The sequence below is a fragment of the Carcharodon carcharias genome, chromosome 33 (assembly GCF_017639515.1).
Source record: "Carcharodon carcharias isolate sCarCar2 chromosome 33, sCarCar2.pri, whole genome shotgun sequence".
Taxonomy (NCBI): domain Eukaryota; kingdom Metazoa; phylum Chordata; class Chondrichthyes; order Lamniformes; family Lamnidae; genus Carcharodon; species Carcharodon carcharias.
In genome coordinates this window covers 19,220,777-19,245,088 of record NC_054499.1, presented here as the reverse complement: position 1 = coordinate 19,245,088, position 24,312 = coordinate 19,220,777, and positions in this window count along the sequence as shown.

The window sequence follows — 24,312 nt, the reverse complement described above, 5'->3', positions numbered from 1 at the left end:
GACCTGTTAAATACCAAAGAATCAGGGTACGAATGTGATAGATTCCAGAAAAACAAATAACTGGTCATTCCGTGGATATTATGAATCGGAACAGATTGTATTAAGGGTTGACATTCAGTTTGGAGATCCCAGGTTTAGTGCTTGCGTTTAAATTGTTGGATTGTCTCATATAGAGGGTCAAGCGGTTCCAACTGGCGTCATGTTCTCGGAAAAGGGAATCCTGTTGAATCACCTGTTTAGAAGCTGAAAAAACGGGGAAAGGGGGAAACAATCAGTTCCCGAACCACCGCTGAGCAAATGGCGTATATCTAGTGAGATAAGAAATAGAATGTGGAAGACCTGAAAAATTTTGAAAAGGTCTGGATTTTTGGCACAGCTGTTAGTTAGCACAACCGATTAAGAACAAGCAGAATGATGATTAGCCTTTAGCTAATCTGACTATTTAAATTGAAGACAAACCTGGAACTAAATAATGTGGAAATTAATCCAAGGGTTGTTTGAGGAATAGATATGACTCGATGAACATTATGGAGTATACTGCCCAACTTCAAGTAACAGTGCACTTAAAATAACAAAAAAGAAGCGAAGAGAAATAATATGAGGATTACAATAGATCCAAGAACATTATACAGGTCGCCATCCAATTTAGTCTTAGGTTTTGCTGCAGGTTCCTTTAACTGTGCCGTGTTAGATAGGGCTTGTACTCCCATAGTATATGGAGGATATTTGTTCCAACGTTATAGTAAATCACGAACTAATGAAAATTGTTGCCAGGTTAGTGAACATTTCTACAATGTGCTTTACATTTGCCATTGACAGCACACAACGGTTATTAAAGAAAGTTGTATTTTTACCAGGTGAACTACAAAGAGCAGGTCAATTCATATTCATAATCTTTGATATAGTCTCTAGTAGAATACCTAAGCTGTTGAAAAGGTTAAATGAATAAATGTACCTCCAAAACTCCATATGTAGCCTGATTATTTTGAAAGTCAATTGATGTATTGTTTACACAGCTAAAATATTATTGTGTCCTCTTAATATCAGAATGTTAGGCAAACGTTAGTCAAGTCACAAGGTAAGAATCAGAGGGAAAATGTCTTTAAAGAACCAAGCAACATTGATTATCCTGCGTGTCAAAGCTTAAAATTCCTGCTAATAAGATGAAAAGGTAATTTGCGACGAGGATACAAAGGTAATTGAGAAGCCAGTGAGTAGTGTGGATTCTGGAAATTGTATCACCATGTGCTAACGTACGTGGCTTTAACAGGGTAGTTGAAATGGATCATGGCCAGGCAGAACAGTAATGGCATACAGCAGAATTGCCAGGATATTATGCACGGGAATGTGAATGGCTTTCCGAAAAATGAAATATCTCCCGCTTAAACAAAAACAGAAATTTGCTTTAACATGATATGAATGATAATCGCCAGTAGATCCACATTCACTTCAGGCACATGGCAATGGCCAACTCCTTTGGAAAGATCGCAGTTTCCCTGGGACAGGATCGTAAGCTTCACCAAATTGAAAGTGAACGAAATGGAAAGTATGGAAACTTCTCGAAGACAACTTGACCTAATGATTCAATGCCTCTAGCCCTGTTTTAATACAAATTAATCTTTAAAGCTCTTTCCACCAAACCAATATGTCCATCCTGATAGATGCTGATAACAACTGTATGCAGCAGTATGTATGGGGTCCAAGCAAATCTGTAGCAGGGCATGTCCAAATTACGTCCGGCAGTGTTTGACACAAATACCTGTGCAGCATATACATTAGCGTTTATGTTAGTAAGCTTGTGGTTAAAAGGCACTGTTGAGAGTTTGGAAATTATCTAAATGCCCAGAGACAGGGACGTGAGGACAGAGGCTGGGAACCAGATGCGTAAAATTATCTATAGATGCGCATGAATGGACTAATGAGTTAAGACACTGTGCTCACGTAGCGAATTTGAACACATATTCAATGAATTTGGTGCTTCTGTAGAATTGTACAAAAGAAACATTATTAATGAGTATTTGTAAAGCATTTACAAAAACAGAACTACCTGCTAAACTCAGCAGGTCTGGCAGTATCGGCGGAGAAGACATCAACTCTTTGCTTCAACGGCGATGCTGCCAGACCTGCTGCGTTTTTCCAGTTAATTCTGTTTTTGTTTTCCACAGTTGTAGACTCCCAGTTTAACATAAACCTCACTAGCATCTTAAGTGTAGTCACCTCGTGTCCTCAGCACCGAACCAATGGGACCTTATACATTGTATCCAACAATCGTGGCATCTGGCAGCCCTCACTGGCCTCCCCTTCTTGACTATTTTAATCGATGAACTTACAGAAATCCAATAGGGAGACAATACAAAAGGGCTGCTGCAGCTGTCGGGGCTCGTTTGGGAGAGGTAGCAGGAGTGGGACCATCAAATGATGAACTGGGTAGTACTCAATCTGGCCTCGAACCTCAAATAAGGAAAGTCGACGTCGGTCATCAGACTAATGACAATGTTCCAGCAAAATATACACGACTATCTGCCAAGAGGGGAGCAACAGCGCCTGACTCCACTTCTCCAGTTGCTCAGAATCCTTATAATTATGATTGGTGACACGGGCTATACTCAAACCATGGACTCCAGCCAAAGCTCGATCTATGATAGCCAAAGTGCCCAATCCTATAAAACGTCCAGCTGCATTCCTAAATTGGCTAGAACAGATGTGTGACATTTACCAGCCCCTTCGGGGCGATTTGCAAGATTTATTAAAATTTGCTTATGGTAGCTCCTGGGCTGCCTTACAAAATACCATTCTGGTTCCGCCTGGAGAGAACGGAGACTGGAGGAAAGACAATGAGCTAGCAGAGGGAGAGAATGAAAGTTTAGAACATTGGCTGCAGGGTAGGGGCAAAACTGCTATTACGGCAGCAGAACAAAGACACGGGGACATGGGGGAAGTAAATCGGTGTCTGCAAAGGAAAGAGGAAAGCAACCCTGATTCTTTGGCACGATTCCCTAATACTTGGGTGGAGCATGCGGGCGTTTCCCTGGAAGGTAACGGACACTTAGCCATACAACACTGCTAAATTGTGTGCTGCCCCAACATGCCCAGTCTTTCAAAATGCAAAACTTAAATTGGCAAACTATAAAAATGTCTGAAACAACCACTGCTTTGGTTAATATGGAGCGAGTGGGACTATTTGTTAGGAAAAGGGATGGTCGAAACAGCAGAAAACCCATTGTTTTTTCAAAGTCAGAATAAATGTAACGGACTAGTAAAAAACCAGAGAAGGGATAAATCCATTGACACTTGTCACAAATGCGGAAAAAGGGGACACTGGGCTACAGAATGTTGATCGGGACACCCTCGGGAACCTGCTGAGTCTCATGGCCAGCAGACTGCGGAGATTCCCTCCTTTATTTACAGTAATACTTTTCCCCAGTAATAGGGGGGCCCAGGGGAGGCTTTGGTACGGGGAGCAGTCGTATCACTTTCCCAAGACTCTGAAGCGAACCCTATGGTAACCCTTAGAATAGGAGACACAAATTTATGAGCCTTGGTAGAGACTGGCGCTACCCTATCCTCTGTACCTCCTCCCTGGGATAACCCCTTAGCCAGAATAGGGTAGTAACCATAGGAGTGGTGGGCGTTCCCCTATTGGAACCTCTATCTAAGCCAGTTGCCTTGTCACTGGAAGACAACCGTGTTGAAGAGAATCTGATAATTTCAAAAACTACTCGTTTATCCTTGCTGGGACGCCAAACACTGTGTAAATTAGGGGTCACTATTTACTGCACTGCACAAGGTATGTACATGGAAGTGCCCACACCCCAAACTCACCAGTTAACATCCCTGCTCCTTGCCTCTGAGGACGCCCCCGAGACTAAGTCTGAACCAATTTTATACTGCTGGTAACTTGAAGATAATCCTTACAAGGAAAGGTTGGGCCGATTGTGGCAGGAACTTCATAGATTACTTAGCGCGGCACCTGTTAAAACCCTAAAAAGCGTACTCCAGGTAGTGCTGAATTACTCTCGTCTCCACTGTAACGCATGATATACAGTGAAAGATAACCCCGAATATCATCAAAGGGTCAGCACTCTCATGGGAACCGTGACTCCCTTCTGCCCTGATCCTTACCTTTACTTCAGCGAGGCAGGCTTGGGCATACCGGTACACTTGACCACACAGCAGCAGCCTCTGTTTCAAGAAAATTCTGAATCTGTACCCCATCTGACCCTAGCAATTCAGAGCCCTTTTGGTCACACAATATAGGTCCTATGATAAAAACATTTCAACAGACCCCTACCTCTGAATGCATTGGGACAGTTAAATGGCTCGGATCGGTTGAGGGCAGGATCCATCTCCCAGGGATTTTTGGGGCCTCCTGTAAAGTAATTGACCCCCTAGCCAAGTTTCAATGACAACAGCCCCCCGAGCAATCTGACTTTATCAGTCCCTATGTGTTAGCCATAGTTGAGGGTGGTCTGTGGGCTTTGCATAAAAATCATGTCGGTCGTGTGCTCTCCACCTCAGATCATTGTGTTAAGCTGCGGAAAAATGCTGTCCTGCCCTGCATTCAACAGTATTGGTTAGCTCCTGACGCTGAAGCAGGCATAGCGCCCGCTGTAAATGCTCTGCTTCAACAAGGCGTTATTAAACCCACTGTTCACCCCTGTAATACACCCATATTACCGATACCTAAAATTGTACGGCCAAATGAATGGCGTTGTGTACAGGACTTGTGGGCTGTAAATAGCATTGTGGTCCCCATAGCACCGGTAGTACCCGTTGTAAATGTAATCCTGTCCTCTATCCCGACTGCCGCCGTAGCTTATACCGTGATAGACCCGTCCTCCACATTCTTTTCTATCCCCCTCCATCCTGACAGTCAGTACTTGTTCACTTTTACCTATAAGGGGCAGCAATATACCTGGACGAGGCTTCCCCAGGGATACACTGAAAGTCCTCCTGTATACGCTGCTGCAGTAAAACGGGACTTGGACGAATGTCATTTAAATGGGAACTCCACACTTATACAGTATGCTGATGATCTTTCAGTGGCCTCACCTACACTGAGAGACTGTGTGAAAGACTCAGTATCTTTACTACGATTGCAAGCAATGAGAGGCCATAGAGTATCTGGAAGTAAACTGCAGTTCTGCCAGCCACTAGTAAAGTACGTGGGATTCGGTTTAAAAACAGGGACACGGCAGATCGGACCTGAACGAGTACAAGCCATCCTGCGAATACCTACCCCTAAAACAAAGAAAGAGATTATTTCATTCCTAAGTATAGTGGGCTGTTGCAGACAGTGGATTCCCGATTACCGTCTATACGATGCTGTCCTCCGTGCAGCTACGATGAAGGAAGTGCCTTCGGTTGTCCAGTGGACCTCAAAACAGGAGCTCTCAAGGCAGCTGTAACCATTGCCCTGGCTCTGGGGTTACCCAACTATGAGCGTCCCTTTCAGCTACACGTTTGTGAAAAAAAGGGATTCGCCACCGGAGTTCTTACTCAAGACCCATAATGGAGGTAAGCAACCATCCACTATTATTATTTTATGTCTCTTCCCGCTGTGGTGATGGGGATGCCTGCTTGTCTCTGTGCTGTTGCAGCCGTGGCCACAATGGTTGAGAAGTCATTGCCGTTAGTCCTCAATCACCCTTCTGAGGTACGAGTGCCCCATGCCGTCAGGCTGCGACCATGTTCTGCTGCTACACAACATTTTACTGCCTCACGACGCACGGGGTATGAAGTTATATTATTTTCACATCCCAACTACACCTATCACTGATCACCGGCCATTAACCCCGCTACATTTATTTCTGAGTACCCTGAACAGCTGGAGCATGATTTCATTGCCCTGGTCGAGCAGTCCACTTCTCCCAGAATGGATTTACTAATGGACCTCCTTCGGGACCCAGACGTTACTTTTTACACCGACGGCTCCTCTCAGAATCCTAGAGAATATTTGCTCATAGCTGGTTATGCTGTCGTGAATCAACACCACATCTTGGAAGCTTATGCACTAACGCCTGCCTCTTCGGGATAGGCCGCAGAACCTTTTGCCCTTTTGAACAAGGGCTTGCATCCTGGCTAATGATCTAGCAGCCAATATTTATACCGATTCCTGATACGCCTTCGGTGTTGTCCACTCTTTTGGTCAAATATGGAAAAATCGGGATTTCATTATGTCAGCAGGTTGGTCTATTAAACATTCCCAGCTCGTGCTAGAAGAGATTCAATTGCCTAAACGTCTGGCAGTTATTAAATGTGAAGCGCACACTAAACTGACTGATGATGACTCTGTAGTGAATGCTCGCACTGACCAAGCAGCTAAAGAATGTACAGCCCTGCCCTGGATTCTGCCGAGTTGCAGGCAGTCCAACAAAACTGTACTAAGCAGGAAACACGGGCATGGGAAAAGGCACAATGCTATTATAAAAACGCTTTTTGGTTCCATTTGGATGGTCGACTGATTTGTCCTCGTAGTCTGTTTTTGCCCTTGTGACGTCCAGTGCATGCACAGGCACATATGGGCAAAGAAGGGATGCAACATGTAATAAACCAACAATGGTTTGCACCTCGCATCAATCCAACTATACAAAGAATCACTCGTTCTTGCTTAATTTGCCAGCAGAATAATAGAGGGACAGCGGCAGCTAAGTACAATCACGTACCAATACCTAAAATGCCTTTAGAAAACTTGCAAATTGATTTCGTGCATATGCCCCCGGCCTCAGGGTATAACTATTTATTGGTAATAGTTGATAGGTTCACCCAATGGGTTGAAGCCTACCCTATGCGAAGGGATGATGCGCAAACAGTAGTGGGAATATTGTGGAAAGAACAGATATCTAAGTATGGAATACCGATGGGAATAAACATTGATCGGGGAATGCACTTTACTGGGAAGATAGTGAAGGATTTAATGCAGATCATGGGTTCTCAGTGGAAGGTGCATATTCCTTAACAGCCACAGTACTCAGGAATAGTTGAAAGGGTAAATGGGGAACTGAAGAACACCTTATCCAAGGTTTGTCAGGATACTAATCTTTCATGATCCGAAGCACTCCCAGTAGTGCTCTTCGCTATGCGAAACCGAAAGAATAGTATTACTGGAATAACACCACATGAAGCCCTGATCGGATGCCCCATGACGTACCTCCTGTACGTGCAGAGAAATTAGCCTTAATTTGGAATAATGAACAATCACTGGTTACGACCAGGCAAATTGTAAAACAGCAGCTGATCTACATGAGAGGGTCAGGCAGGCTCAGGCAACCATGGGAGATAAACCTATACAAACCTTTCAGCCGGGTGATCAAGTGTATGTAAAACATTTAAGCAAAGATTTTCTTTCTCCTAGGTGGAAAGGACCCTACCTGGTAATGCTGACCGCTCGAATGGCCCTGAAAGTTATAGGAAAAGAAAATTGGATGCACGCTACTCGTTGCAAGAAACATTGTCCAGCAGCCCTATAACCATTGCGAATGGTGTATTAACTTGCATTATGCATCAGATCCTGCTTTTTGCTATATGTTATCCTTTTGCTGTTTGTTATGGAATTTACCTAAAGGATTCACACCCCAGCACATTTTTTGTCTTTATGCCGCACCTATGCTGGACAGGTAAACAGGGCGTCTGTTGGATATGCGCCCAGATTCCCTGCCATGGGGGTGAGGCAAGCACCTTTCAGGCAAAACCCCTGACTGAGGAAGAAATAAAGAATCTCACAAACTTCCATATCCAGTCAGATGATGCCGAACCCAATATGTTTAGATGGTGGTTCCATCGCTCCCCCCTGCTAAGGGGTGGAACTACACAAAGCATGGGATAAGAATCAGGCTTCCTCCAGAAACGATAAACGCCACTTGTTGGTGTTCGACCCTTGCAACCGGTACCTCTAACCTGGGAAATACTAGTTGTCAAAACACCATATCTACTAGGCCTGGTAGTTACGATCCTCAATATCCTTTAAATGGTGCTTACTTGGTTTGTGGAGATAAAATATATCCCTGGCTGCCTGTGATGCCGCAATTATCTTCCTTTTTTAATCAAGGTGCCGATAATTGTGGAAGGGCAACTACCACTCCCACCTGGAGTAGTTGCTGCTACCTAGCATGTTTGAATCCGTACCTCCGCGATATAAGTAAGTGAGATATTAACCCACACCTGTGTCTGCATCGCCGTGGCATTTCAGAGTCCGAGCGATTTTGCATGATTCTCATCCCCTCAACCAGGACTGCGCTTAACTCCCAAGAGGTTATCAACCTGGCATGCACTTGAACAATTTGCCAATTCAACAGATGACGCTTTTATTGAGATACAAAAACAGATTTCATCTGTCACTACTGAAATGATAGCTCTACGCCTGACAGTTGCCAAAATAGAATGGCCCTTGATTTCCTCCTAGCTGAAAAAAGTGGTACTTGTGCCATAATTGGCTCAGAATGCTACACATTTGTGCCTGATGTTTCTGGGAATATTACTAAAACGGGACAGCATGTTATAGATAAAGTGCAAGAAATAAAGAAAGTTGGGGAAAGATTGAGCAATTTTTATAACAGGGATTCCTGGTGGGCTACGGTAACGGGGTGGTTCTCGGGTTGGGGAAGTTGGCTGCTTTATGTTTTAATCGGGTTAGTTTTAATATGTATTATAGGGTGTTGTGCATGTTCCACTTTGAGGATTTGCCGTATCCGGTGTATTAATGGAGCTATGAATGGAGACATCACTGGATTAGGAGGAGCTCCAATTGTCCCTGAACTGGTCCGCACTGGCCCCAGTGAAACCCACTGGTGGGGAGAAAAAGTTTACCCTGCCAAGTATCGGCCTTTTCCTTTTGGTTATGACCCCTTATGATGATGAAGATACTATTCCTCATTGGTATTAATCTAAAAGATTAACAAGGAGGGAATTTCGAAGAGTAATATACATCTGCAGGATAACTAAGGGTTAAACAGTTAAAATCATCGTGGAATACCACAGCACATTTCCATCTTTTGTTCCAGCAGGCACACCTGCAGCTGCCAGCTAATTGAGCAAGAAAGGAGAAAAGGAGTATCATAAACAAGCTTCCTGGAATCCTTGAAGCAAGGCTAGGATGTCTGCCCCAACACAAAGAGACAGGATCAAGCAATGGTCTTTTTTGCTCTAGAATATCCACATCTAGCACCACAGATAAGGTCAAACAGGGTTATCTATTCTCCGTCTCACATTTGATCAGCGGATGGGCTCCTCCTAAGATCCTGGGTAGTGATAAGCTAGAATAGAACAATTGTGTAATGCATGCCGTAGACAATGATTCTCAATCTAATTAATTATTGAAGGTTAGGCAGTTTTATCACATTCGTGCTCTTTGATATTTACGACTTTTTCTATAACTATTTGTGTAGGCTGATGCTTCTTCAGAGTGTCAGCTAGCTCCACTGAAAGCTGCTGGGCTCTCCGTGATATCATGATTTAATAAATGCTTCCGAGACAAACCTCCTGCGTCTGAGTGTTTTTTTTTTCACCCCGATTTCCGCAACACCGTTCTTCCGATCGAAATCTATCCGTTCACAATTCCCTACCTTGAATTTCTTCTGCCACGTTTCTAGACAGCCCAGAAGCCTCTCCACGTCATTCCTTCACTGTCACTGGATCAAAAGCCTGCGAATCCTCACTCTCCCCGCTCCTCCACCATCTACACAGACAGCACTGCGGTTAGATGGACACCAAATTGACTGCAGCGGTTCAATAATTTTGTGCAATGAGATATTAAGGATAACAATAGATCCTGGCATTGGCAATGACACCAAAGTCCCAAGAACGAAAGAGGGAAAAAAAAACAATTACATTAGCCCACTACGTTCTTCAGGACCAAATCTAGCAAGGCATGTTAAGCGCTTGGCTTGGAATATGAAAATGAAAAGATTTTCACAAGGACATGCTGTGCAAACTCTGTCCTCTTTAATCCCTCGATGGATTGTTTGCAGCTGCCCAACTCTTGATATGACATTTTGCGCCTTAGCGGTGAACACTGCGGTAAACATCCGCTAGTGTGCCTCTGCAGCCGCACTCTGCATTTACTGCAACAGAAGACGGTTCCAGGGAGGCTGCAGTGTTTTTTGACCTCGGTATTATCTTCTTCCCCAGCGGAATCTTCTGTTTCTCTTTGACTTTTCCAATGCCACTCTCAACAGGCAGCTTCCAGATTTCACGGCCGTCACAGACTCTAACTGTATACTGGAGCTTCTCCGAGCTTTAAGGACCCTGGTCCGCCATTGAAATGCCCATATTTCAAAGCCTGAACACCTTTGGTGTTATTGCAAATATATAAGTGAAATTACATAGAATGGATACTAATCAAAATAATGTAATCAAAGAAAACTCGAACCCCCTCTGGACCCAAAAGATGACAGTTTAGGCACTTGGGATTCCTGGGGATCACCGGGATCACCGGGCTATGCATATTGGTTTTTCATGCGTTGCTAAATTCGCCCGTCTATATATTGGGTTCTTCTTGTTTCCTTGGGAGCGCCAGTCGGCGTCACAGCCCCATTATAACACAGGAGGAGAACCATTGGGCCCATCGCATCCACGTTGCTGTATGAAGAGCTCTCCAGGTCAGTCCATTCCCAAGCTCTATCCGCGCAGCCCTGCAATTCTATGTCTCACAAGGGTTACTCGCATTTCCATGTGAAATTACTGATTGTCTCTCCCTGTGCCGCCCTTGTAGTCAGGGACTTCTGGGTCGCACCCACTCACAGCATGGGAACATTCTTCCTCATGATCTTTCCCAAGCGTCTCTTGGCAAAACCTTCAATGCCCGTTCAGAGAACGGGAGCAGATTTTCTCTGTCCACCTTACCTAAAGATTTAATTATTCTAAACACTTCAATCAAATATCTTCTAATTCTGATATTCTACAAAGAAAACAAATCCAGATTTGCAATAATAATAATAAAAATATCAGGATAGGTGGAAACACTCAGCAAGTCTGGGAGCATCTGTAGAGAGAGTAACAGAGTTAATGTCAATTCCAAAACAACCCTTAGAGTACGTTTGAATTTTCCCAGCTCTGAAGTAGAGACATACGGACGCGAAACGTAAACTCTGGTTTGCTCTCCACAGATGTTACCAGGCCTGTTGAATTTTCCCAGCCTTTTTAGTTTTTATTTCAGATATCCAGCATTTGCATTATTTTGTTTCACCAATACGGCTCTTCGGAAATGAAGAGGGGATAAGGATGTGGTGGCTTTTTATTTAGATTTTGCAAGCTAAACCTATAGCTATGATCATTCATACCGTAACCATGCTTGCTAATCTCCTCTGCAACCCCTCAAGGACCCTTCCTCAAGTGTAGTGACCAGCACTGAGCAATATTCTAGCTGTGGCCTCATCGGTGTTTTATAAATATTCAATGTACCTTCCTTGATACCTTTCCTAAATTTATGAAGCCACAAATCCCACATGTTGTTTTCTAATTACTCGTTAAATATATCCTATTGAGGAAAATATGAATCTCCAGGACCCGTCGTTTCCCAGATTCTGAAGGGAAGTATATTAGGTGTCCCTTTAATTTCAGAATTTATCTCATTATACTGCTCTGTCATAGATTTGATCAGTCGTTTATTTGCCCATTTTTCTAAGCTGTCCCCGTCCTCTTGCAGTCGTTAGAGGTGAAACTTGCTCTTTGCCATACGTCTAGGTTTAATATGACAGGTAAATTTTGTAAATTTACTCTGAAAACCAGTAGCCATCACACAAAGACACGCACCGAAACAGGCACACACAGACACACACACACACACACACACACACACACACACACAAACGCCCTCACACACACACACTCACATACACACTCATACACACACGCTTTCTCCCACGCACACACGCACACACATGCTCACACACACGCAAACACACACAATCGCACTTGAATTCGCACTCACACACACACACACTCACACAAAAACTCACATACAAATATATTCACACTGACATTCACACACAGTCACACACTCGCACTTACACTGTCACACTCTCACATACACTCACAATCACATTCACAGACACACAAGCCATCTTTCTCTCTCTCTCACACACACACACACACACACACACACATACACGCACACACACACACACACACACACACAAATACACATGACGTCAGAGTTTGACATCAGGGAGCCATAGGGAAATCTATGTAAAAGTGAATCAGATGGAAAGCTCTGCACTGGTTGCAATCATATCTGGTCAAAAGGAAGATAGTAGTGATGTTCAAAGCCAAACATTTCGCTCCAGGACATCGCTGCAGGGTGTCCTGAGAGTAGATTCCAAGGCCTTCAGCTGCTTCATCAATCCTATTGCCTCTATCATAAGATTTAATATGTGTATGTTTGCTGTTGTTTGCGTGGCATTCAGAACCAATCACATCTCTTCAAGCCATGAAGCAGATCTTGCTGCAGGCAACAAGATTGGGAAATCATTCAGGGTTGGGTAAGTAAGCAGCAAATGACATTCGTTCCACTCAAGTTGCAGAATATGACAATCTCATACAGGCCAGAATCTGAAGATCTCCCCATTACATGCTTGCTGTCCTGAAACCCGTGCCATCAACATCCTGGGTTTATCATTGACTAGAAACTTAGCTGGAAAAGTCATTTTAACGTTCTGGCTGCAAATATCGGTCATATACTGGGAATTATGTGGCGGGTATCCCATCTGCTGACTCCCCAAAGCCGTTCCCACCACCTACTAGGCACAAGTCACTAGCGGGATGGTCTACTATGCCCTGATTTGAATAAGTTCGACTAGCAACACCCAAGAATCTCAACTCTTTACAATCAAGTCTTCGAGCATCTTTTACATTTACTCTCTGCCTTTCTGCTGAATAGTAGCAACAGTGTGACTCTGCGGTCCATCAGGAATCTCTGGCGTGTCTGCACCATGCTGAGCAGCCATCCTCCAAGGGAGACTGGACTCATCCGCTTCTGCCAGCCACCATCATCACCCTTCCCCACGCTTCTCCGGCTCCCACATCCCGCCACATCCCATCGCTCCTGGAGACTTCGAGTCCTGAGGTAACATGTGGTTCACCATCTAACACTGTGTCCAATAATGCATCTCAACACATCGTGGTGCGAGTTTCCGCAACGGCACAGAGTGTGTTGGTTTAATGTGATGGTGAAGGCTGCATGGTGTTTCCCTCCTCTAAGCCCGTGGTATATAGTCAGCCGGGCACAGATGCATGTCCGCTTGAATGTTGTGACCAGTGTTCTGATGATCTGCTCCATTCAATAATGGGATTAGCACTTATACAATATCAGCTGGCTTGATGGGAAGCATTGGTCTGCCTTCCCTGGTCCTATCGATGTTGAGGTGTCTTCAGCCTAGAGCACACATGTTCTGATTTCTCCACCCCCAGCATTTCTGAAGCTGAACTGTCTGGTCATATTAACTGCCTTGTCCTCACCTGTGGCAGCCCACTTTCCAGGAATGTGCTCTCGGCCCTATGAATATTCACATCCCTTTGACACAGTTCCTCCCCCACCCCCACCCACCCCACCGACCAACACCGCTCACCAGTAACACTATTTGGGGAACTCAGTTCCAAGCCCGAACCACAATGTTCAGGTATTGGGGAATTGAGGGTGCCAGTGGGGCCAGATATGTATGCGTTGGGCAGGAATCCGTACGTGGGAGGCGGGAGGCTGGTGTCATTGGTGGATGATGATGGGGGAGGCGGTGTCATTGGATCGGGCGAAGCCTTTGGGAGGAGGGCAGGTCAGATTGGGCTAGGCATAGGTGTGTAGTTGGGGGTTGGAGTAAATGGGGCGGAGTCCCGGGGGTGGTTGGAGTGGACTCTTGCAGGGGGAGGGCGTTGGCGTCTGTTCCCTGAGTAGTGGATTCCCTGTGCAGGACAGTGTCCCATGGAGATGGGAGGGAGTGTCTGTCAATCCCATAGGAGAGGAGTAGTCCCTTCTGGGGCAGGGGGGAGGCGATTGATATATTCTGTGCAAAAGTTACCCAGAAGCTAGAATTGATTTCAATTCTTCTAACTTTTTCTGGGTAACTATTGATGTAGCACGGCCAGAAACATCGGATACTTGCAATGTAGTTAGAGGGAAATTGCCCATGGTAATTTTACACTTGCAGGGGGGATTGCCATGAAATCCTTCCCTGGTGTGTTCAGGAGGGGCCAGCAGGGGGCGTGGGAGTGGGGTGGTTCGTTCCCCAGCGCACCCCATTATAGAATGGGGTATTCTATAAAAGCAAGATGTAGGAACGTACAGCCCATAGACCCTTAAATGTCCCCTAAAGATCTCAAATTGTTTTACAGCCAATGAAGTACTTTTGAAAGTGCAGTCACTGTGACAAGTATGAGAAACCCGCCCGGGACTTTTTGTCTAGGTATAAACCTCATTGCTATATTATAACCTCCTAAAACATTCCCTTTGCCAGAAATTCCTTGCCCTTCAATTTTACTTTTTAATAATTGCTTATGGCATTTAGTAACTCCCAACGTCCAACCTATCAATGATATCTTCCCTTTCTACTTCCACTTAGCCATTTTCCCTGGATCCAAGCTTGCATTATGCTGCTCAATGCTGAGGTCTTCAAGTTCCGTTGAAATGTCATGAACCTGAAAATTTAACACAATACATTTTCTTAAAGTTGATGCCTTTCTTGTTGATAGTTTTTAACATTTCTTGTTTTAATTTTCATGTTGAACATCTACAATAACTTGCTTTTGTTTAGTCCACAGTTAATACATGGACATTGAAAATTTATGGCACATATGGAGGCTAATGGGCCGATTGTGTCTGCGCTGACTGAAAAATAACCCACCCAGCTTCATGCTGCTTTCGAACATTTGATCCGTAGCCCTGGAGGTTATGGCACTTGAGATACCCAAACACCGTTTCAATGAGTTTTGGGTTTCTGCCCCTACTACCCTTCCAGGCAATATGTTCCTCTGTGTGAAAACAATTATTTCATCTCCCCTCTAATCTTCCTAACAATCACTTTAGATCTATGCCCCCTAGTCACTGACATCTCTGCTGAAGTAAATCGGCCCTTCCATTCACTCTATCCAGGCCCCGGCCTCAAAGTTCTGTACATCTCAATCAAATCTCCACTCATCCACTTATGTTCCAAGGAGAACAACCCCTTCGCATCCAATCTCTCCTCATAACGACAAATTTCCAGTCCTGGCAACATCGTTATAAATCTCCTCTGTAACCTCTCTCAATGCAGTTACATCCTTTCTGTAATGAAGTACTCAGAGCTGCACACAGTCCTCCAGTTGTGGCCTAACTAACATTTTATAGAATAGTAGCATAGGCGCCCTGCTCTTATATTATTAGCCTCATCCAAAAGAAAATGATTCCATATGCCTTCTTAACCATCTGATCAACTTGTGCTTTTCGGGGAGTCGGTGGTGTAGTGGTTTTGTCACTAGTAACAGTAACTTGAATAATAATCCAGAAACACACAGGTAACCTCAAGTGATCTGGTTTTGAACCCCACCACAGCAGATAAATAAGTTTGCATGAAGCGATTGTTGTTCACTTACCTAGTCTTCCCTACATGCGATTACAGATCCAACTCAATGTAATTGATTCGTACCTGAACTTTGACATGGCATCGCAAGCCAATCACCATCAACATCTATGTGTACTCTCTGCCCCATGGGCATGGAAGACCGAGCAGAAGTAGCGGCACAGTAGTTTATGGCAGGAGGCAGTTGACCTGGGAGTGCTCCACTTCCACTGCGGACTCTATGAAGACTCATGGCATCTGGCCAAACATGGGAAAGGAAACTTCCTGCTGATTATCTCATGCCAAACCCAATCCCCCATCCCTCAGCTGAAGTATCAGTGCTCCTCCATGTTGAACATCACTTGGAGGAAACACTGAGGGTAGCAAGGGTGTTGAGTGTACTCCGGGTTTGTGGGGGTGAGGGCTTCAATATCCATCATCAAGATTGACTCGGTAGCACCACTACTGCCTGAGCTGGCTGTCTCAGCAGGGATATTGCTGATACACTGGGTGCCCAGCAGTTGGTGAGGGAACCAACAAGAGGAAGAAACATACTTTACCTCATCCTCACCAAACTGACTGTCGCAGATGCATCTGTCCATTGAAACATCAGTACGAATGACCACAGCACAGTCGCTGTGGAGATGAAGTCCCGTCTTCACAATAGGGATACCTTCCGTCACGCTGTGTTGCATTGCCACCCTGCTAAATGAGATAGATTTCGCACGGATGGAGGAAATCAAGACTGAGAAACCACAAGGAGCTGTGGGCCATCACCAGCAGCACAATTGTACTCACCCACTAACTGTAAACTCATGGCCAGCAAATCCCAACTGAACCAATAGCATCAAACGAGGTTATCAACACTGGTTAAATGAAGAGTACAGGAGACATGCCAGGAGAAGCACCAGGCTTACTTAAAATGAAGTGTCAAACATGTGAACTTACAACAGAGGACTACATGCGTGCCAAATAGTGTAATTGATAGAGGTAAGAGATTCACTAAGCAGTGGATCAGGTCCAAGCTCTGCAGTCCTGCCACATCCATTTGTGAATGGTGGTGGACAATTAAATAACTCACTGAAGTAGAAGAATCTACACATAACCCCACCTTCAATGATCAGGGAGCCAGGCATATCAGTGCATTCGCAAGAATCTTCAGCTGGAAGTGCCCAGTGAAAGATCCATCTTGGCCTCTTCCAGAGGTCCCCAACATCATAGATGCCACATGTAAGCAAATCGACTCACTCCACATGATATCAAGGAACAGTTGAAAACACTGGATATTGCAAAGCGTTTGGACCCTGATAATATTATGGCAATAGTACTGAAGACTTGTATTCCAGAACTTTATGCGCCCTTAGCTGAGCTGTTCCAGTACAGCTGTAAGACTGTCACGTACCCGGCTATGTGGAAAATAGCCCAATTATGTTCAGTGCACAAAAAGAAGACAAATTCAACCCAGCCAATAACAGCCCATCAGTCTACTCTCTATCATCATTATGCCGATGGAAGTGGTCATCACAAGTGCTATCAAGAAGCATTCCTTTCACAATAACCTGCTCACTGACGCCCAGTTTGGGCTTCGCCAGGGCCACTCAACTCCTGACCTCGTTCCAGCCTTGGTTCAAACATGGACAGAAGTGGATGTGTTCGCTGATAATTGCACAATGTTCAACACCATTCGTAACATCTCAGATACTGAGGTACTCAATTTGCTAATGCACCAAAACCTGGAAAATATCCAGGCTTGGTCTGTCAATTCACAAGTAACATTTGCGCCACACAAGTGCCTCCTGAGGTGAGGTGAGAGTGGCTGCCATTGGCATCAAGGCAGCATTTGACTGAGTATGGCATCAAGGACCCCTAGCAAAACTGGAGTCAATGGATATCATGGGGAAAATTCTACACTAGTTGGAGTCACACCTAACACAAAGGAAGATGGTTGAGGTTATTGGTGCTCAGCCCTCTCTGCTCCAGGACATCACTGCAGGAGATCCTCAGGGTAGTGTCCGAGGTCCGAACATCTTCAGCTGCTTCATCCATTACTTCCTTCCATGATCAGGTCAGAAGTGGGTATATTCGCTGATAATTGCACAATGTTCATCACCACTCGCAACTCCTCAGATACTGAAGTAGCCCATGTGCAATTACACCAAAACCTGGAAAATAGCCAGGTCTGGCCTGTCAATTTGCAAGTATAATGAGACGCTCACTAACCATGACCCAGTCACGATGACTCCAGAGTTTGAAGAACTTTTGAAATAATAATTCTGGACCAAATTTACAGGCACTTGAGCAAATGTTGATAAGTTAAGTAAACCGATTAATTTTGTTCAGCTTTTTCAATTTTTGATGTGGTGTCAAAGTGGGTAGATGTGGTTAATGCATTAAATTTAGTGTGTGTGACCTTCTACATGGTATTCGATAACAACTTATGAAGTAGGAGCAGGAGTAGACCATTCAGCCTCTCAAGCATGCACTGCCATTCAATAAGATCATGGCTGATCTGCCAATGGCCTCGACTCCTCCTTCGTGCCAGCTCCTCATGGCTCTCAGCTCCACGATATTTCAAAAATGTATCTACCTCTTCTTTACGCAATTTCTGTGATCCAGGCTCAACAGCTGTCTGGGGTATAGGATTTTACACAATCACTACCCTCTGAGAGAAGAAATTCCATCGCTTTCAGTTTCAAATGAGAAACATAAGAAGCATGCAAGCAAAGTAATAACGCTGGAATAAGTGGAACCATAGCAGATATGAATAGCAAATTCGAGGAGTGAAAGGAAAGACAGACGACTGGTGACAGTTTGCTCTTTGGTCTGGAGAAGGGTTGTTATTTGAGTTCTCTTGGCTCGCTGTTAGCACACCTTCTTCTTTGTGTTTTATATTAATGACCAAGGAGTGCATGTGCAAGGCGAAAATTCTAATTTTGAGAATGACTCAATAGTAGGAAGTGTTGTGAAGTGCGAGGAGGATTGTGTTAAATTTCGAAAGGACATAGATAGGCTGACAGATTCGGCAGCCAAATGGCAAGTGGATTTTTTTGCAGAGAAGTGTGAAGTAATTACTTGTTTCGAACAAATTGGGTCATATATTGTTAGATAACGTGTAAGTCCTTGAGGGTGCGCAGGCAGAGAGATCTGGAGGTATACATGCACAAATCATTGAAGGTGAAAGACCAGTTTGAGTGAGCAGCGAATAAAACAGACACGATGCTGGGCTCAATAAATACGGCATAGTGTACAAAGTTAAAGAATTTATCAGACTGCATAAAATCCTGGTTCGGCCTCACCTGCATTATTGTGTACAATCATGGACACCAAATATTCAGAACAAGGCGCCAAAATTGGAGAGTGTGCATGAATGCTTCCAGAGAATAGTTCATTAGATGAGAAACTTCAGTTACGTAGATCAATTGGAGAATCTGGGACTGTTTTCCTTGGAGTAGAGAGTATTGGAGGAGATTTGATAGAGCTGTTCAAAAGTATGAGTGATCGGGACAGGGTAGATGGAGAAGAACAACGCCCATTGGGAGAATAATCAGAAACAAAAAGCACTGCCTTAAGATCAGTTGCCAAATAAGTAATAGTGGCGGGAGACAAAGTAAAATTTTCTTATGAAGTGTGTGGTTGAGGTGTGGAATGTGTTATCCAAAATTGTGGTGAAGGAAGTTTAATTGTGCCTTCCAAGGGGGATCTAGATCATTATATGTACATATATATATATATATAAACAAATTAGAGCTTTAGAGAATTGATGTGGGAGCGGCACTAAGTGAATAACTCATAAAGAGAGCTGGCACAGGAAGGATGGCTCAGATGCCTCCTTCAGTGCTATAAACATTGTATGATTCAATGAGTCTCTAACTTTTAAGTGCTGCCACAGACCACTAATTATGTTATGTTTTGAGAATTGCTGTATGGTTAAATGATGATGTTATTTTGCACTTTGTCGTTCAAAGAGGGGTAAATAATGTTACGGTTTTACAAAGCATTGGTCGAACCTGAAATTGTTTTCATTCTAAAATGGAATGTGGGCAACGTTGTTAAAGCCAGTATTTGTTGCCCACACCTAAATGCTTTTGAACAGAATATTATAGAGGGCAGTTAAGAATCAACTGAATTGTTGCGGGTCTTGAATGATATGTAGGCCAGACTGGGCTGTGTAAGGGCGGCGGATTTCCTTTCCTAACGGGCACTTTGGTGACCAGATGAGTTTTCACGACAATAGATGATAGTTCCAGGGTTACTGAGACCAGCTCTATATTTCAGATTTATTGACTGAATTTCAATTCTGTCAGCTACCATGGTGGGATTTGATGCTGTCTCCTAAGGGCAATAGCCTGGGTCTTTGGATTATCAGTCGAGTAACATTTTAGCTATGGCACTATACCCCCAGTCTTTGTAATACTTTCAGTTTTACAACATAACTCAGTAAGGATAATAGCTCTGCTAAATAGCTTCGGAGAGATTGCTTAAAAGTGAGTTGATTTATCTAATCTCTAGGCTGTTGATAAAGTGTTTAATCGACAAATTCAAACAATGAAGAGCAAGAATAAATTCGGCAATGCAGCCGCAAAGAAACTATTTCACATCACGGGAAGAAAGAAGCATAATCATAAAATTAGAGACACACCCCTCATGGTGCTAACCAAGAAGGACTATTTCACACAAGGTATAGAGGAAAAGTAAAACTGACTCCATTAAATTAGGATGCAGGAGCGCTGGGGAGGAGCAATTGAAGATTGCAGAAACTACATAGCTGGATAGTTGTTCGGTAAGTTTATCAAGTTATCTAAAATAACAGTGGCTAAATACAACTGTTGTAAAGACCATCTATGATGTTAATGAATGGCAAATCAGGTTTGCGAGGCCAGCACAGCATATTGAAGTGTGGGGGATCAAGTGATAATCTTTCCAAAAGCACCCATGTGTGCTCTACAACTATCATTTGTAGACTTGAAGCTGGATGGTGTAGGAACATTAAATATGGGAACATCATTTTGCCCCATTTAATTAACCTGTCCTTCAAATAAATCCTGCTTGATATGTATATTAATTTCATTTAAATAGCTTTGTCATGTCCTTTGATACACCAATCTAACAATATGTATTTATAGTAGTTTTACCAAGTCCACAATGCTCCCAAGCATGCAAAGCATATTGGGAGAAAGAATGCAGATGTGCACCATTCTATATGTGAAAGAGTATTTGCCAGTTTCGGTCCTGGATGGTATATATTTAGTTTAAAATTGAAGCGCATTGTCATTGAACCCACCCTCAGAAGGCATAAGTCGTCAACAGCTAACCGACTGTCCTGTCAACCGCTTTGCTCATTTGAGATTCTCCGATTGCACCTGAATTTTCTGTCGGCCAACATGAACAAAACAGGCCAAATGGTCTCCATCTGTGCTGGAATTTTTGAGGATTGTAATGATTTATGTCATTCCTGTCAGCATAAATTCATATTCTAATCCCTGTAACATTCTGCCGAATCTGCAATGCGCCTCCAGGAAGGCCAATTTCCCTGATGTGTGTTTCCCAAAACTGAAAAAAAGATAACGCTCTGGATAGGGTCTGTTCTGGGTTCTATGCAGACAAAGAATAATACCTACAACATTTCTTTCCAGCCCTTGACACAAAGGAGAAGCTAGTGATAAAAGTTGTTACTTCGTCCTGTGCTTGTCAAATAACTTACAACCATTTTTGTACACGGGCAGTAAAGGCGCAATCTTTTTTGACAGACCATATCTTCTCATCGTTTGCAACAAATGCTGGTTATTTTTTCTAGTGACCTTAAGGAATGAAGTCAGTTTTCTAGGTTGAGTTGCATCTGCAATAGTTTGGGCCACTTACTCCGTCACTGCGAAAACACCTGATGTCATAATCAGGATCTCCTAGCCCAGGGTTTCCAGTGACAATAAACATTTGCATGCATGTAACAAATTAAGCCACTTATGCTGCTATCGAACAGAATTGGAATAAGATTGAGATCTAGTGTTCAGCTGTTTTTATTTTGAAATACGTCCACAATTACAATAAAGGGATATATTAAGAGATTCTTCACCTCCTCTCTGAATTTATGTTGTATCACGCCATACATGCAGTTGCTGGTGCAGCAAGCTGTGAGTTGAAGCATGAAAGCTAATTCCCGTATGTATACAGGTAAATACACAGTATCATAGCCCAGGTACGTCATTCGCCAATAAATACAATATATCATATATAACGTCCAAAGCACTATGAAATTACCCGACACCCCATAGAGAATAATCATTGATTTCCTGCGGTTCTCCATCTCATTGTCAGTGAAACACTCTGGTCTGACGTCACTGCGTAGCCTCCTGCAGGCTCTGTTGGCCACTAAAATGTACCTGACTGTTAAAGCATTTAAGAACAAGAGCAAAAGAAATGGAATACATGGATTTATAATATAGTGGATTAATTTGACAGTTCCCCAAGCCTTTGATTCCGCAACACTGTCTGGCACCAAACAAAACCAGGATTGATTGATGAACCAGTACCTGCCAGTGTACATAAAGCACCAAAAAACATTTTTTATAGAGAGGAGCGCAGTTATTGCCATTATGACCACATTTGCTGTTTTCTCAACACAATATTTAATTTTTAGCCTCTGGCAGCAAATCGCTATATATCGGTCAAAGGTGAAACTGACAGTGAACCACACAGAACAGTCTGTGACTGCGTGAAGCGTGGCTGCATGGATATTACATACTGGAATATTCCGCATGAAGTAGAACTCTACAACGTAATTTGTAGGAATATGTCTCAGCATCACATCAAATTTAACGACCAGTAGATCAGCTGCAGCCATGGCCACCAGGTAACGAGTAATACATTTGGAGAAACCACACTTCCCACGGGAAATGATTGTAATTGTCACAATGTTAACTGTAAAAAGTTAAACGATTACATATAAAAATCAGAGTGAAAGTGTCTGTCTTCTGGACTCATTGTTAACACCATGCAGTTGATGAAAATGACTTTCATTGAAGAGAATGTTTGACTACACTTCCGTTACTATTGGAAAATATTCATCCAGTTAGAAACAACTAAATGGGTAACTCAAGACAGTATAAGATTATCATTTTCAAAATAAAATGCTATAGTGTATTTGGTGCATGACATTTTGGCACTGGACATTCTTCCATTGCTTAAAGTGTTGTATCAGGCAACTGTACGATTATGAGAACATGTTAAGCCAGTTCCCCTGTTGTGATACATAGGAACTGAAGAGATCTTATTGGGCTTCTAGCTAATTGCACTGGTCACAACTCACTGATGCGGTGCTACATGCGTGACTCGTGAATGACTAGACCCTGATCGTGACTCATATTCAAGGTTATGGAGGAGGAAACAAATCCATGTTCAATTCCTGTTCATTTTTCAGTATCTGCTGCTGTAAGTTAGGACTTCACATTTCAGGATGATAGCATCAGCCATAGTGAAACGCTTTAGGAATTAACCACATGCATATTTATCTGTAGGGGCTTGGAAGTGGAGACAAGGCATGCACATGCAGCTGAACTCGAACAAGGATAAAGAACTTTATTTCCCATCTTGGAATCTTCCAACAAGGGATGAGACCACTTGAACATTCTTTCTTGTGCCAGCGCTTTTTATGAATGTCAAATTGATCGGATTACCCTGCTTTTCCTTATAATTTTAGAATATTCACGACAACAAAGTCATTATCCAATTTACTTTTGAGTGTTACTCTTGAAACTGCTTTCATTCCTTGAGACATTGAAAAATTAACCAACGCTCTACTTTCAAAGGAAATCCTCATACAAGCTATGGCACTTTTGACATGTACCTTAAAATCGATCCTTTGTTTACCAACGCTCCTTCTAATGAAAGACGTCATCTTTGTTTCTTCCTTCCACTCATTTGATAATATTAAGTTGAAATAAAATATTGCTTGCCATCCCGTTAATCCTCTCTGCCAGAAGGAGAATTTTTGCAGTTTCTCGAGCCTCACCACGTTAAGGAAGAGTGAAAAGCACACTTAACATTGGATAAGAGGATTAAAATATAGACTCAGTCAAAGGAGCTACACATTAATACGGCATTATGAAATTCGAGAAGGATCTGACATAGGAAGAATGGGGAAGCAGGATGTGAGCGTGCAGCCTTAGAAAATGTTGGGCAGTATGTGTATTTGTTGTGAAACTAACTCTGGATTTTGAGAAAGTAATTATAAAACCAGCCCGAGCAAGCTCGGGAGAGGTGGTGAAATAGAAGGAAGAAAGCTAACACATATAATCGATAAAACAAACATTAATTTACTTGTTCCATCCGTTGCAATAATTACACACACTGATTAACTTATATTGATATCATTGCATTTGCATCAAATGCACACAATATTTGTTCAAATTGTCAACATACATCGCAGAAATATCTGTTCTTTCCTGCGATAGAACATTGGCCATATCAGATCTTTCCTGCGATACAACATTGGCCATGCTGCAGAAAGGTTTTTTTTACATCGGTAAAGCCATTTTTGATATCCATCATTGAACGGTGCCATGCAATTGCACTTTTCTCTGTATTTTATTTGTTTTGTATGCATCTCAAAATTCGATGTTTTACTGACATGAATCATAATTCCAAAATATCATCATGGATTCATAAACAAGTGATATGGAAAAGCTAAGACTTTTAACCTGTTTGTGAGCAATGGCTCCATGGACAATTAATATTGGAACATTGCAACAGACTGATGGAAATTGCTGAAAGTGCCTATCTATGAATTATCAGTTAA